The 11,772-nt window shown below is 34.3% G+C and overlaps 1 long non-coding RNA gene across 1 annotated transcript; it reads left to right on the top strand.

The window, feature by feature from the left end:
• The first annotated feature begins 4,589 nt into the window (after window positions 1-4,589).
• LOC116189195 lies at window positions 4,590-6,890 on the top strand. The gene is made up of 4 exons (XR_004152352.1): window positions 4,590-4,912; window positions 5,187-5,255; window positions 5,350-5,494; window positions 6,396-6,890. It is a non-coding gene; the product is annotated as an uncharacterized LOC116189195 (long non-coding RNA).
• The last annotated feature ends 4,882 nt before the right edge of the window (window positions 6,891-11,772 follow it).

Genomic DNA, 11,772 nt, shown 5'->3' on the forward strand with positions numbered 1-11,772 from the left:
AAGCTTCGTAGCCTTGGTTAAGAGTATACATATCTATCAAAAGGGGTCTAATGTAGTGGCATACGACCTCACTTGTTGATATAGAGGCCGCAAGTTCGATATCTGGTAAGACTACTCGTGTCCTTTTATTAGTTATTTAGGATTTCTTTTATACTATACTAGGTTTCGAGCTGCCTTTATGACCGAAAAAATACATACATATCTAACCAACAAATGTTGGTTCAAACGGTTAAGCACTTGTTCCCCTTAAATAAAATCTTGAGTTCGCATCTTATGGATAGAGAAAATCTTTGATTAGGAGAATTTTATCTCTTAGTAAGCTTATCCGACTCGAGTTGAGTTTGTCCGGACCCATTGAGCTTTCAGATATCATGATAGACACCGAATATATATATATATATATATATATATGAAAGCAAGAACATAGTGAGCTCGGCCAAATGGTCACAAAACGCTCCATTTCTAAATGTAATTTTCTCGGTTTATGAGTTGTTATAAAAAAAATTAATTTTTGAATTTTTCAAAAATATATAGATATAGATTTGTGGGACAACTCTTTATTTTCTTTATTTTTTGAGGTTTCTTTAGAAAAATATTTTTTCAAATTTTTAATTTTATAAAAGACAAAAAAATATATTTGTGGGACCAATTGTTATTTTCTTAGATTTTTAAGTTTAAAAAACGAATTTCTTAATTTTTTAAATATAGATATAGATTTATAGGATTTATCATCCTTTATTTTTTTTATTTTAAAAAATTATTCATATTTTATGAGAAGATCTAAATAAAGCAAATCATGTAACTTGCTTTTCAAAAGTTAATATAAATAGCATTTTCATAGGAACGATGATTTGTACATATTTGCTTTTCAAAAAGCAAATCATATCATTTTTTATAGATATAGGAGATATGATTTGTTTATCTATATTATATTTTTGTGATGCGTGATTAAAAAACGAAGGTATTACGCACAAATTGTGACTTATTCGACTCTAGGAATTGCTACTATGAAGTTCTTCAATTTTACGCACATGCTCGAAGGTATGTTCTTTCTTAAAGTTTTACTTTTTTCACACATAAACCTTGTAGAATTTCTCGGTTCCTCAACTTTATGCATGTGATTAACATAACACACGATATAACATCATATGAATCTTAACAATGTTGAAAACAAAAATTTATCTTATCGTTGTTAGAATTTATCTTTTTAAATTTTGACGCATAATCTTGACAATATTTGATTTCAAGATTTATATTGATTTCTTTTATTTTATATAATTTTTTCTTATCCAGCGAAATCAAATAAGCATTATTTGATATATGTAATTATATATTGTTATTGATTGTAAATCACTAATTTCAACAATTTATAATACATATTTTGGGAAAAAACGCCATATATGCCATAGTTTTATGATTTTCTTAATTTTATCTCAAACTTTAAACTTATCCAAAAATGCCCAACATGTGTATCATGTATCATATCTATCATGCCGTGGCTATTTCCGTTGAATATTGATGGAGCGGCTGAAGTGGCTCGACATTAACCGGCTTCCAAGGTACACATGTCGTTGTTTTATTGGTTAGTACACAATATTAGATGGAAATAGTCAAAACGGGATAGATAAGGAAGATTATACAAATGTTGGGCAGTTTTGGATCAATGCAAGGAAGGACATAAACATATTTCATAAGTAATTCACGGGACTGTGAACTATAATTCGTCTTACATGCGTACCCATTAATGATGTCAGTTATTTAACAAAAATATACGTTATACTAAGGATTTAGTCACGTGTGCATGCACGCCTTGATATATAAGAGTTAGACGTGTGACTGGAAATCTCAAATCTCTCTCCCTCTCTCTCTCTTTATAATAAATATATAAATTTCTAATGTCTTTCGATAAAAATTGCCACGTAATTTTTTTAAAATCCTCAACTCTTCAGTGAAAGGCTTTCCACGTAACCGACCAATTAATTTTGTTAAATGTCACGGCAACAAGCTATTGATTGAAGCTATAACCAGTCTCAATTCCTAGGAGGAGAACTAGAGTGCGAGTCCCAAAAGACACATTTGCTGGAATATTGAGTTACATTTAATGCTTCTTTTCAGGAATTGTGAGATCAATATCTCTCACAATTTTAATTCATCCAAAAACATTATGCTTTATTTTAATTAAAAGAAATCCAAGGAGTTTTCATATTGTTCATACTATTCTCTTTTACCAGACAATCTATATCTGTTATTAATTATAAAGGGTCTTTCTAGTATGACTGAAAGTCACGGTAATGCATATTAGTACTATCACTTTAAATGTTTGGTACTTCAGTTAAATTGTCTAGTACTTTTAGTACTCATTATTAGTGCAAGTGTTTATTACTTTTACATTTAGTTGAAGTTTTTAGTGTTTTAATTCTGTCTAATATTTGGTATAATTCATCACAAATAATAAAAGTACAAAATAGTACTTGGATTGAGATAATAAACACCTAAACTGATATACCAAGGGTTTTACCGTGACTCGGAGTCATATTAAAAATCCCTATTAATTATTACCTATTAAATATCCATAATAAATAAATTATTTCATATTTGTTTAACGTAAACACCTGCCTAATGGGACACCATCGACTAGTATTTCTTTTTAAGTCTGAAAAAACATGTCACTTTTTCATTGTCAATGTCTAATTCAGGGACAAAGACAGGTCTAAGTCAACTTTGTCAATAGTCAAATGTGAACTGATTAAGGTTAAAATTGCACATGTGTTTTAAGATATACTATATAATTAATTGATCAGGATAAAAGAGGTTTACGTGTACAGCTAGCTAGTGCAACATCTCTTTTTTTTTCTCCCTATCATTAGTTTTAATTTCGAGCGGTACCACTATCATTATTATGGTTGCGTTTGGTTTCAGAGTTAAAGTAACTTTGATTTTGATTTTGATTTTCATTTTGATTGTGGAAAAGGACAAATGAGATGGTATTATAAATTTGACTTGGAAAACGTGTATTTTTATTGTGTAGTGGGTAGAGTTAAAATTAAAATCATAATTCTAAAATCAAATTATGAAAACAAACAGGCTATATATCCTTGGGAATGTTTTTATTGTAATTTAATAAACTATATCGAGTTTTCTATTATTTCAGTAAGATATTATTCTCTAAGTAACGCTATATAATCGGAGTTGATATAGGCTCTCACCGTGATTCTCACTCTTTCGGTTATAAGGGAGATCCATTGACCTAGGACAATGAAACAGAAATCTTACTAGCTAATAAAGGTACACCAAAAGTCCCACGAAAAATATCGAACATGAAATCTCTTGTTTACCGAGCGAAAGCGTGTGTTACCGCGTTACATCCTCTTTGATAGTGGTCCTTCCTCTTTACATGAGATTAAAATGTTTCAGATTCGATTTTTTACAAAGTGAACCTTCTCATTTGCCGAGTGAAAGCGTGTGTTACTGCGTTACATCCTCTTTGATAGTAGTCCTTCCTCTTTATGTGAGATTAAGATAGTTTAGATTCGATTTTTTACAAAGTGACCCTTCTCGTTCACCAAGCGAAAGCATGTGTTACTGTATTACATCCTCTTTGATAGTGGTACTTTCTTTTTATGTGAGATTAAGATGTTTGAGATTTGATCTTTTACAAATTAACCTTTCGTATGGCTCATTGGGCATATAGGCCACTCTTTGTTAACAAAAAAATGATAAAAACCTTTGTAGTTAGAACTACTTAGCTAAACTAGTGGACTATTCTTATGCTTTTCAGGTCTTTTCAATACCAGGTAAAGTAATTCTTTCGATATATCTTATCTTGTCTTATTTGTAACTAATTCTAGTAGGTCTTCTGTTCGGCCTCGTGCCTATAGTTCCATGCTGAAACACCTGTTCATTTTCAACAATTCTTATTTGCACCTAATTCATTATTTTTTTCAATTTTTTGAGGTTTCTTTAAAAAAAATAATTTCTAATTTTTAGTTCTTTTTAAGACATACATACCGATTTGAGGAACTAGATGTTACTTTCTCAGTTTTATGAGCTTTTTCTAAAAAAAGAATATTCTAATTTTTCCTTTCTAAAATGGTTTATAAGATTTGTGGGGGCGATCATTATTTTCTCAATTTTTTTAGCCTTTTTCGAGAAAATAGATTCTTAATTTTTTAAAACATAGTAGATATAGATATAGGTTTATTATTTTATTTATTTTTGAATTTTTTAAAATTAAAAATATTTATTGAAAAGATCACAAGAATAGTAATCACTTAAAATAATATTTGCTTTTCAAACAGACTAGTTAGATCATATTTTTCATAGATATGATGTGTTTTATATATTATGTGTTATACAATTTAAATAGCAGAGACACCACACATAATTTGTAATCGATATGGCTCAAAAAAATAACACCACAATGAACGCGAATTCTTCAATTTTTCGTTCTCAAGCTAGCTTATTTTAGTACGTCTATTAAGGGAAAGAAAGAGAAAGGCAGAAGAGGGGAGGGTAGGCCGTACAAAATTTTTAAAAACTCCCATGCAATTTTGTGCCCTCCATTTCCTTTCCATCTGTCTCCCTCAATCCAAATGAAAGGTCAATGATGGTCCCTGAAATATGCACCTCGGGAAAAGTTCATCCCGGAAATTTAATCAGTGGACAAATTGGTCCGGACGTTGCAAACGTTTGGACGAATTGGTCCTTCCATTAGAAAAAACGCAGGTCCCTGATGGAACCCTAGACGCCGTGATGAACTCTGTTTGCCCCCCTGCTCAACTCGATTTCCCGGTCGAAATTGCCCCAAATCGATGAAACCCTAATTGAGGTGCCTTCTCTTCCGATTCAGTCGTCAAATTCCCCCACCCACATCAAGATTTATGCAATTGAATGTGTTGTCCGTGATCCGAAGGTGAAATCATCTTTTCTGGTGGTTGTTTCCGATGAGAAGTTGAAATTTTTGTTGCTGCTGGTGAGTAGTTGGTCACCGTCGCGGCCTAGAGCTCCGAGAATGGCGGGCAACGATGAGTTTGATCGCTTATCGGCATCGCTACTCGGTTTTTATTCCCCCTTTTGGCCTAACCCCATGGTTGTTGTTGGATTACTCTTAACTTTAGCTTTTGGGATATATTGGTTGTTTTATTTGTTTGATGATCTTATTCTCATCCATTGATTACTGTGGACAGGAGCTATTTGCAGAAGTGGGCGACATCAAGCGTTATTCGATCCACTATGATAGGAGCGAGAGATCAAAGGTATCATAACTGAATCTGCCATAAAACTGATGCTTTTGATGAATACACTCTTCCTGCAGAAGTTTGTTTAACGATTTTTTTTTCTTTTTTTAAGGGAACAGCAGAAGTAGTCTTCTCACAGCGGGTTGATGCAATAGCAGCTGTAAAGAGATACAACAATGTTCAGCTCGATGGGAAGCCAATGAAGATAGAGATTGTTGGAACAGCGCATTTGCAGCTTCAAATGGAATTCTAATAGGGTAATAATTCTCTTGCGTTCCCCGGGTCAGTGATTCATCAGGTACTGCTTGTTCTGATTGAATCTGGAGATGGGTGTGAAAAGGAATGAGGTTGTTCATCAGGTACAAGCTCAATGAGCCTGTTCCCCAGTTCAGTGATCGGAATTTGATTCTTGGTGAAAAGGAAAGCAGAATGAAAAGGAATTGTTGGCCTGATTGGAGTGTGCAATCGTGAGTTAGTTTTCTTTCTTACTGTGGGGTGGATTAGAAGTTAAGGGACAACCATAGTCGCTGCATAGATTTTGCAATTGTGTCGTTAATTGCTTGAAAAAGGTGTGGACTTTGGGGCTGTCGATCTTGCTTGTTCGTTTGATTTGTATGATTGAACTGTCTGTGTCTTGTTGTTTTGCTGTTGAATTGTCTGGAGCTTATGGAGGATTTGCTGCTAGGGAAGTTGCTACTACTGAATTGGTTTTGGTTTATCCATGCGTTGGATTGGTTTTGGTTTTGATTATCCTCACCTGTTCTTTTTGTACTGCATGAGCTCCATGCATCATGAGTTGGTCACATAACAGAATTCTACCCAAGAAGATGATTTGAATCTTTATTGAATGTAGGTATCTCAGGTTGTAGTTTTTGATTATTTCAGCAATTAATGTAGGTATCACAAATTGCTCTGAACTTGGGAGCAGCTGAATTTTGCTGTCCGTCATCTGCTTCTCATTTATGTTCTGAAATATTTACTTGGACGATAAAAATATACTACTTTTCGATACTCGCATAGTTGTCGAGTGACAATAATCTGACCATGGTGATACCTACATTAATTGCTGAAAATATGTTGTTTGTTGTTGCTTTGCTGTTGAATTTGCTGGAGCATATGCTATTGGAAAATTTGTTGCTGATGATAATTTGCTGCTAGAATTATGGGAGGTGAGGGAAGCCAATGGAGTGGGACAAAGCAATATATCCAAAAGTGTACAGCTTCTTCACGGGTTGAGGAATCAATCAATTTGTGTGGTTGTGGAAGGAAGCTCCCGTTGCAAACATCTACCAGGAAACAAAGTTATGGTAGGCGTTTCCTTGGTTGTCCATTATGAAAAAGAAGTGACATTACCCGTGGATACTTTGAATGGATTGATAATGAGGAGCAGCTTGAAGTGCAACAGACTGCAAGACCCCGAACTGGAGAAGATAACAAGCTCATGAAGAAGATGAAGAAGAAAATTCAATTGTATAAATATGAAAACAGAATGCTAAAGATTGCATGTGGCATTTTGTTTTTCATCCTTGTTGTATTCTTAGTTTGTGTTTGTGATAGGATATTGCAACGTGTTTTTTCGTTGAATGTGACACTGTAGGATTGTGAGATTCTAATTTGTATTGAGATGACTTTGTTATTGCTAATATAATACAATGTTTGGCCGTTCTTGTGGCGTTCTGTTATTGTTGCCTATTCTGAGTGTCTATTCAGTTATTGTTGTCTATTCAACAGAATACATAACAGAATTTACTTTTCCAACAGAATACATAACAGAATGCAATTCTTCAACAGAATACATAACGGAATGAACTTTTCCAACAGAATACATAACAGAATAAACTTTATCAACTGAATACATAACAGAATTCACTTTTCCAACAGAATACATAACAGAATTCACTTTTCCAACAGAATCCATAACTGAATGAACTTTTCCAACATAATCCATAACAAAAGAGACTTTCACAACATAATACATAACATAATTCACTTTTTCAACAGAATACATAACAAAATTTACTTTTCTAATAGAATACAATTCTTCAACAGAATAAATAACTGAATGAACTTTTCCAATAGAATACATAACTGAATGAACTTTCTCAACAAAATACATAACATAATTCACTTTTCCAACAGAATACATAACAGAATTTACTTTTCCAACATAATACATAACATAATGAACTTTCTCAACATAATACATAACAGAATTCACTTTTCCAATAGAATCCATAACTGAATGAACTTTTCTAACAGAATACATAACAAAAGAGACCTTTACAACAGAATACATAATATAATTCACTTTTTCAACAGAATACATAACAGAATTTACTTTTGCAACACAATACAGAACAGAATGCAATTCTTTAACAGAATACATAACCGAATGAACTTTTCTAACAAAATGAACTTTCTTAACATAATACATAACAGAATTCTATTTTCCAACAGAATACAAAACTAAATGAACTTCTTCATCAAAATACAAAACCATATACATACAACTATTGCAGGTCCTATTGACATTTAATTCGGTGAAACTACGATGAAAACAGTAAAAACTGCTATGTCCAGTAACTCTTCAAGATCTTCGACTAATAGTGTTTGATCCTTGCGATGAGCTTGAATGGGAAGTCGACGTTGAAGCTGTTGAAACTTGTGGAAGCACTCTTGGCCTTATAGGAGGGGGTTTATAAGTATGAGTACTCCAATTGCCTCTACCCATCACTGCTGCAGGTAATCTGAATGGAAATGTGCTTGGACTTGGAGATGGATTAAATGGTGTTGGAGGCCTCCAATTGGGACCTTGGTTTGCTGGTATCCCCATTCCAGAGCTAAAAGGCCTTCTTTGAACCTATAAAAACATGCTTTATATGTTAGCTTTCCTAAGTAAAAATAATTTCAATTCTCAAGTATATTTAATCAACATGAGCAGAAGACTGTGAAGCTGAAACAGATACGCTAGACTCGAGGATGATAGAGTCTTGAGACCCTACAATGGGACCTGAGGGGCCTAAGAGGCCTAATGGGGGTTCAACCTACCAAAAGAACAAGATAGCTTTTATAAGACAAAACCAATTGAATTTATCATAGTTAACATAATAAACAATTAGTATACCTGTGAATCAGATGCATTAGAACCCCTAGTTGTTCTTCTGTTTCCCCTCTTATTTGAAGCATCATTATTGGCTTCTTTCGTACATCTCCTAACGTTGTGTCCGGCCTCTCCACATCTAGAGTAGTGAGTCTCACCATACTTTCTTGTTGCCTTGGATGAGTTGCTTGCCTCACCCTCAGATTGCCTTCTCCTTTGTTTAGGCGTTCCAGACGGTCTTTTAAATGCAGGTGGCTCAATTGGTGGCAGTTCAGTGCGGTGCCAGTCATTTTCACCAGTAATTGGTTCAATGTATGGGACATAAGTGGCTCTCCATCGTTCAGTGGAATACCATGAATGAACATACTTTTCGGGTTCCAAATTATTGTAAGCCATGCAAGCAGTAGCATGTGCACATGGTATCCCGGTTAATTGCCACATTCTACAACTGCAAGTCCCAACACATAAATCTACCACCTTACATTGGGGTCTTTTCCATACTTGAAATTTGTAACCCGCTACATCACCAACCCATTCAGGGTCCAATATGAATTATCTTTTCTACACTTGTCTAGCCTACTTTGTGCTACTTGGCAAATTGGACCCATAAAACTTAATATTTAACTTCTTTCTAATCTGTGCTCGGAAGAAACCAACCGCCATGGAAGCCCAAGCTCCTCTTTAAGGGTACAGAAGAAATGCGGGCATCTGCCTCATCAATTCATCTAACAAGGTCCTTTCTTCAATCAGTTCTTCCCCCTTTTCCTCAATTTCTTTTCTTCTTTTTTTAATATTAATTCGATGTGATAAAAAAAATAAAATCTTATGCAAATTAACATTGACAGATATTTTCTGCCTCAAGGCTCAATCGCCCTGAAATTTGGCAGATGCCCCAGGTATTCTCTCTTCATACCCTTCTGAATCCTTGCATATCGTATTCACTGTAAATCCTTCAGTTCAATAATCTTATCTCGCCTTTAGGAGTGTTAATCACATGAGCAATTGCTATAATATATTGTCATTCATTGTAGCAAATCTTTGCTGCTATAATTTCATTGCTTGAATCTCGTCACTTCGTGTCACAAGCTCTTTGCTTTGGCCCTGATTTGATCAGTGGCCATACGGATAGAAGGACCCGAATGCGGACATCTAATAGGAACCAAATCACTAATTTCTAATTTGACAGCAATAGCATTTGAGATGAGTGAAGAAACCATGAAAAATATATCACTGGAAGTGGTCCGAGAAAAGTTGTTAAACTATATACATCAGGTACCCATCTAAGTTTCTCTGTTGAACTCTGATGGAACCATAATCGACAATGCAGCAGGAAAAAACCCAATATTCATGAACTCAACTGACCCGACAATGCAGAAGGTTCCTTCCGCAAGATCTCCAGCTCGAGATGAGCTTAAATGTGCTCCAACGGTGCCAAACACGAACTGAACTGAGCTTACAATGCAGAAGCACTCCTTGCGCAGGATCTCCAGCTCGAGATGAGCTGAAATCAGCTCAACGTTGGCAAAAGGAAGCTTGATCGAATATAAGGCTTTGTCCAAAATTTGAAGAATAGGGTTTCATCGCATTTTGGGGAAGAAGGCAGAGAAGAGAAGGTCCAATCTGTGGCAATTGGGGCGGGAAGAAATTCGCAGGGGAGGGGGGTTGGGGGTTGATAGCAAGGGATGACAAATTCGGCCGTGAGAGGTAATCCGTCAAGGACCTCTCCTGTTTTCGGACGGAAGGACCAAATCATCCAAACTTTTGCAACATCCGGACCAATTTGTCCACTGATTAAATTTTCGGGATGAACTTGTCCCGATGTGCATATTTCAGGGACCATTTTGTCCATTTCGAATTTTTCAAAATAATGAATTGATCATACATCTATGATTTCAAAAAGAACAAAATATAAAATCATCTGTCAATAAATTTTTAATAAAATACTCCGGGTATACTATATGCCACTATTTTTGTACCTTGTTTGGATATAAGGGAAAGAAAGAGAAAGGAAGAAGAGGGGAGGATAGGCCGTACAAAATTTTTAAAAACTCCCATGCAATTTTGTGCCCTCCATTTCCTTTCCATCTGTCTCCCTCAATCCAAATGAAAGGTCAATGATTACGCCATAAAATTTTCCATTTTCTCTGGGAAAACATGAAGAAGGACGGGTGGCATCATTTTAGTCCTTTCTCTTTGATGGATACTTCGGATAATTATTATAAGAAAAATATAAATGTTTGAAACAGAACACGTGCAATTTAAGGGTTAAGATTTTTCAAAATAATCAATTGATCGTACATTTATGCTTTCAAAAAGAAAATAACGGAAAATCATCTGCCACTTAATTTTTAGTAAAACACTTCGGATATATTATGCCACTACTTTTATATCTTGTTTGGATAGGAGGGAAAGGAAGGAGAGGGGAGGATAGGCTGTATAGAACGAAAAATCCCATGCAACTTTTTCCGCTCTATTTTCTTTCCATTCATCTCCATCAATCCAAACGAGAAGACAGTGATTACACCATAAAATTGCCCTTTTTGTCAGGGAAACATCAAGAAGGACGGGTGGCATCGTTTTAGTCTTTCTCTTTGATGAATGATTAATTTTACTTGTTGAAAAGAAGAAGAAGAAGAAGACAAGAAATAAAACAAAGACAAGGTCATCAATTATTTCAACGTTTTCCCATTCCTTATCAGATTTCATACTATAGAGTGGCAGATCAGGATCATAGCTTCCAAATTATGGCGATGAATGAAAGGGACATTTTGGTCGGAGAATGTCTTATTCCAAATATGAAAGGCCACAAGAGCAGATTCCCATTCAATATATTGATATTGGATTTCCAATATATATATATATATATATATATATTTTATATATATGTTCATATTGCTAGGAGGATTCAGACATAAGCGCATGCATGTTTGTGGATTGATATGATTGAATTTCGATTTTACAGTCCTAGAATGTGACACTCTTGTCTTCGTGCTTCCTTTGCTTTTTTCCGGTAAATTTGATAGTCTTGCAGAGCATCAAATCATTCTGAACTTTAAACGATTGAGACTTTAATAATTTTGACAGTTGAGAAGAAACAAGTACATTTCAAGAGGATAACTAAATTTGAATTATTTGAAATTCTCGGAGTACATAAAAGGATATATGGGAATAAAGAGTTTCAGTGGATTTCTATTTAGTGAAAGTTTGCCTAAAAAATAAAAAGATTATCTGTGACATGATTAATTTGGATTACATATAGTTATATAATGATCCAACAAATAATCAATATTATAAATTAAATATTCAATGAACGTCTAAATTAATTTAAGAGGTTTGACATCTTTTTCTTTTAAAATGGTTGAAATTTCGAGTCTTATTATGAATAAAAAAAATCTACTATTCAGAGATTTTATTTTTTAGTAAACCAACCCGACT

This window comes from Punica granatum, chromosome 8, assembly GCF_007655135.1.
Source record: "Punica granatum isolate Tunisia-2019 chromosome 8, ASM765513v2, whole genome shotgun sequence".
Lineage (NCBI taxonomy): Eukaryota > Viridiplantae > Streptophyta > Magnoliopsida > Myrtales > Lythraceae > Punica > Punica granatum.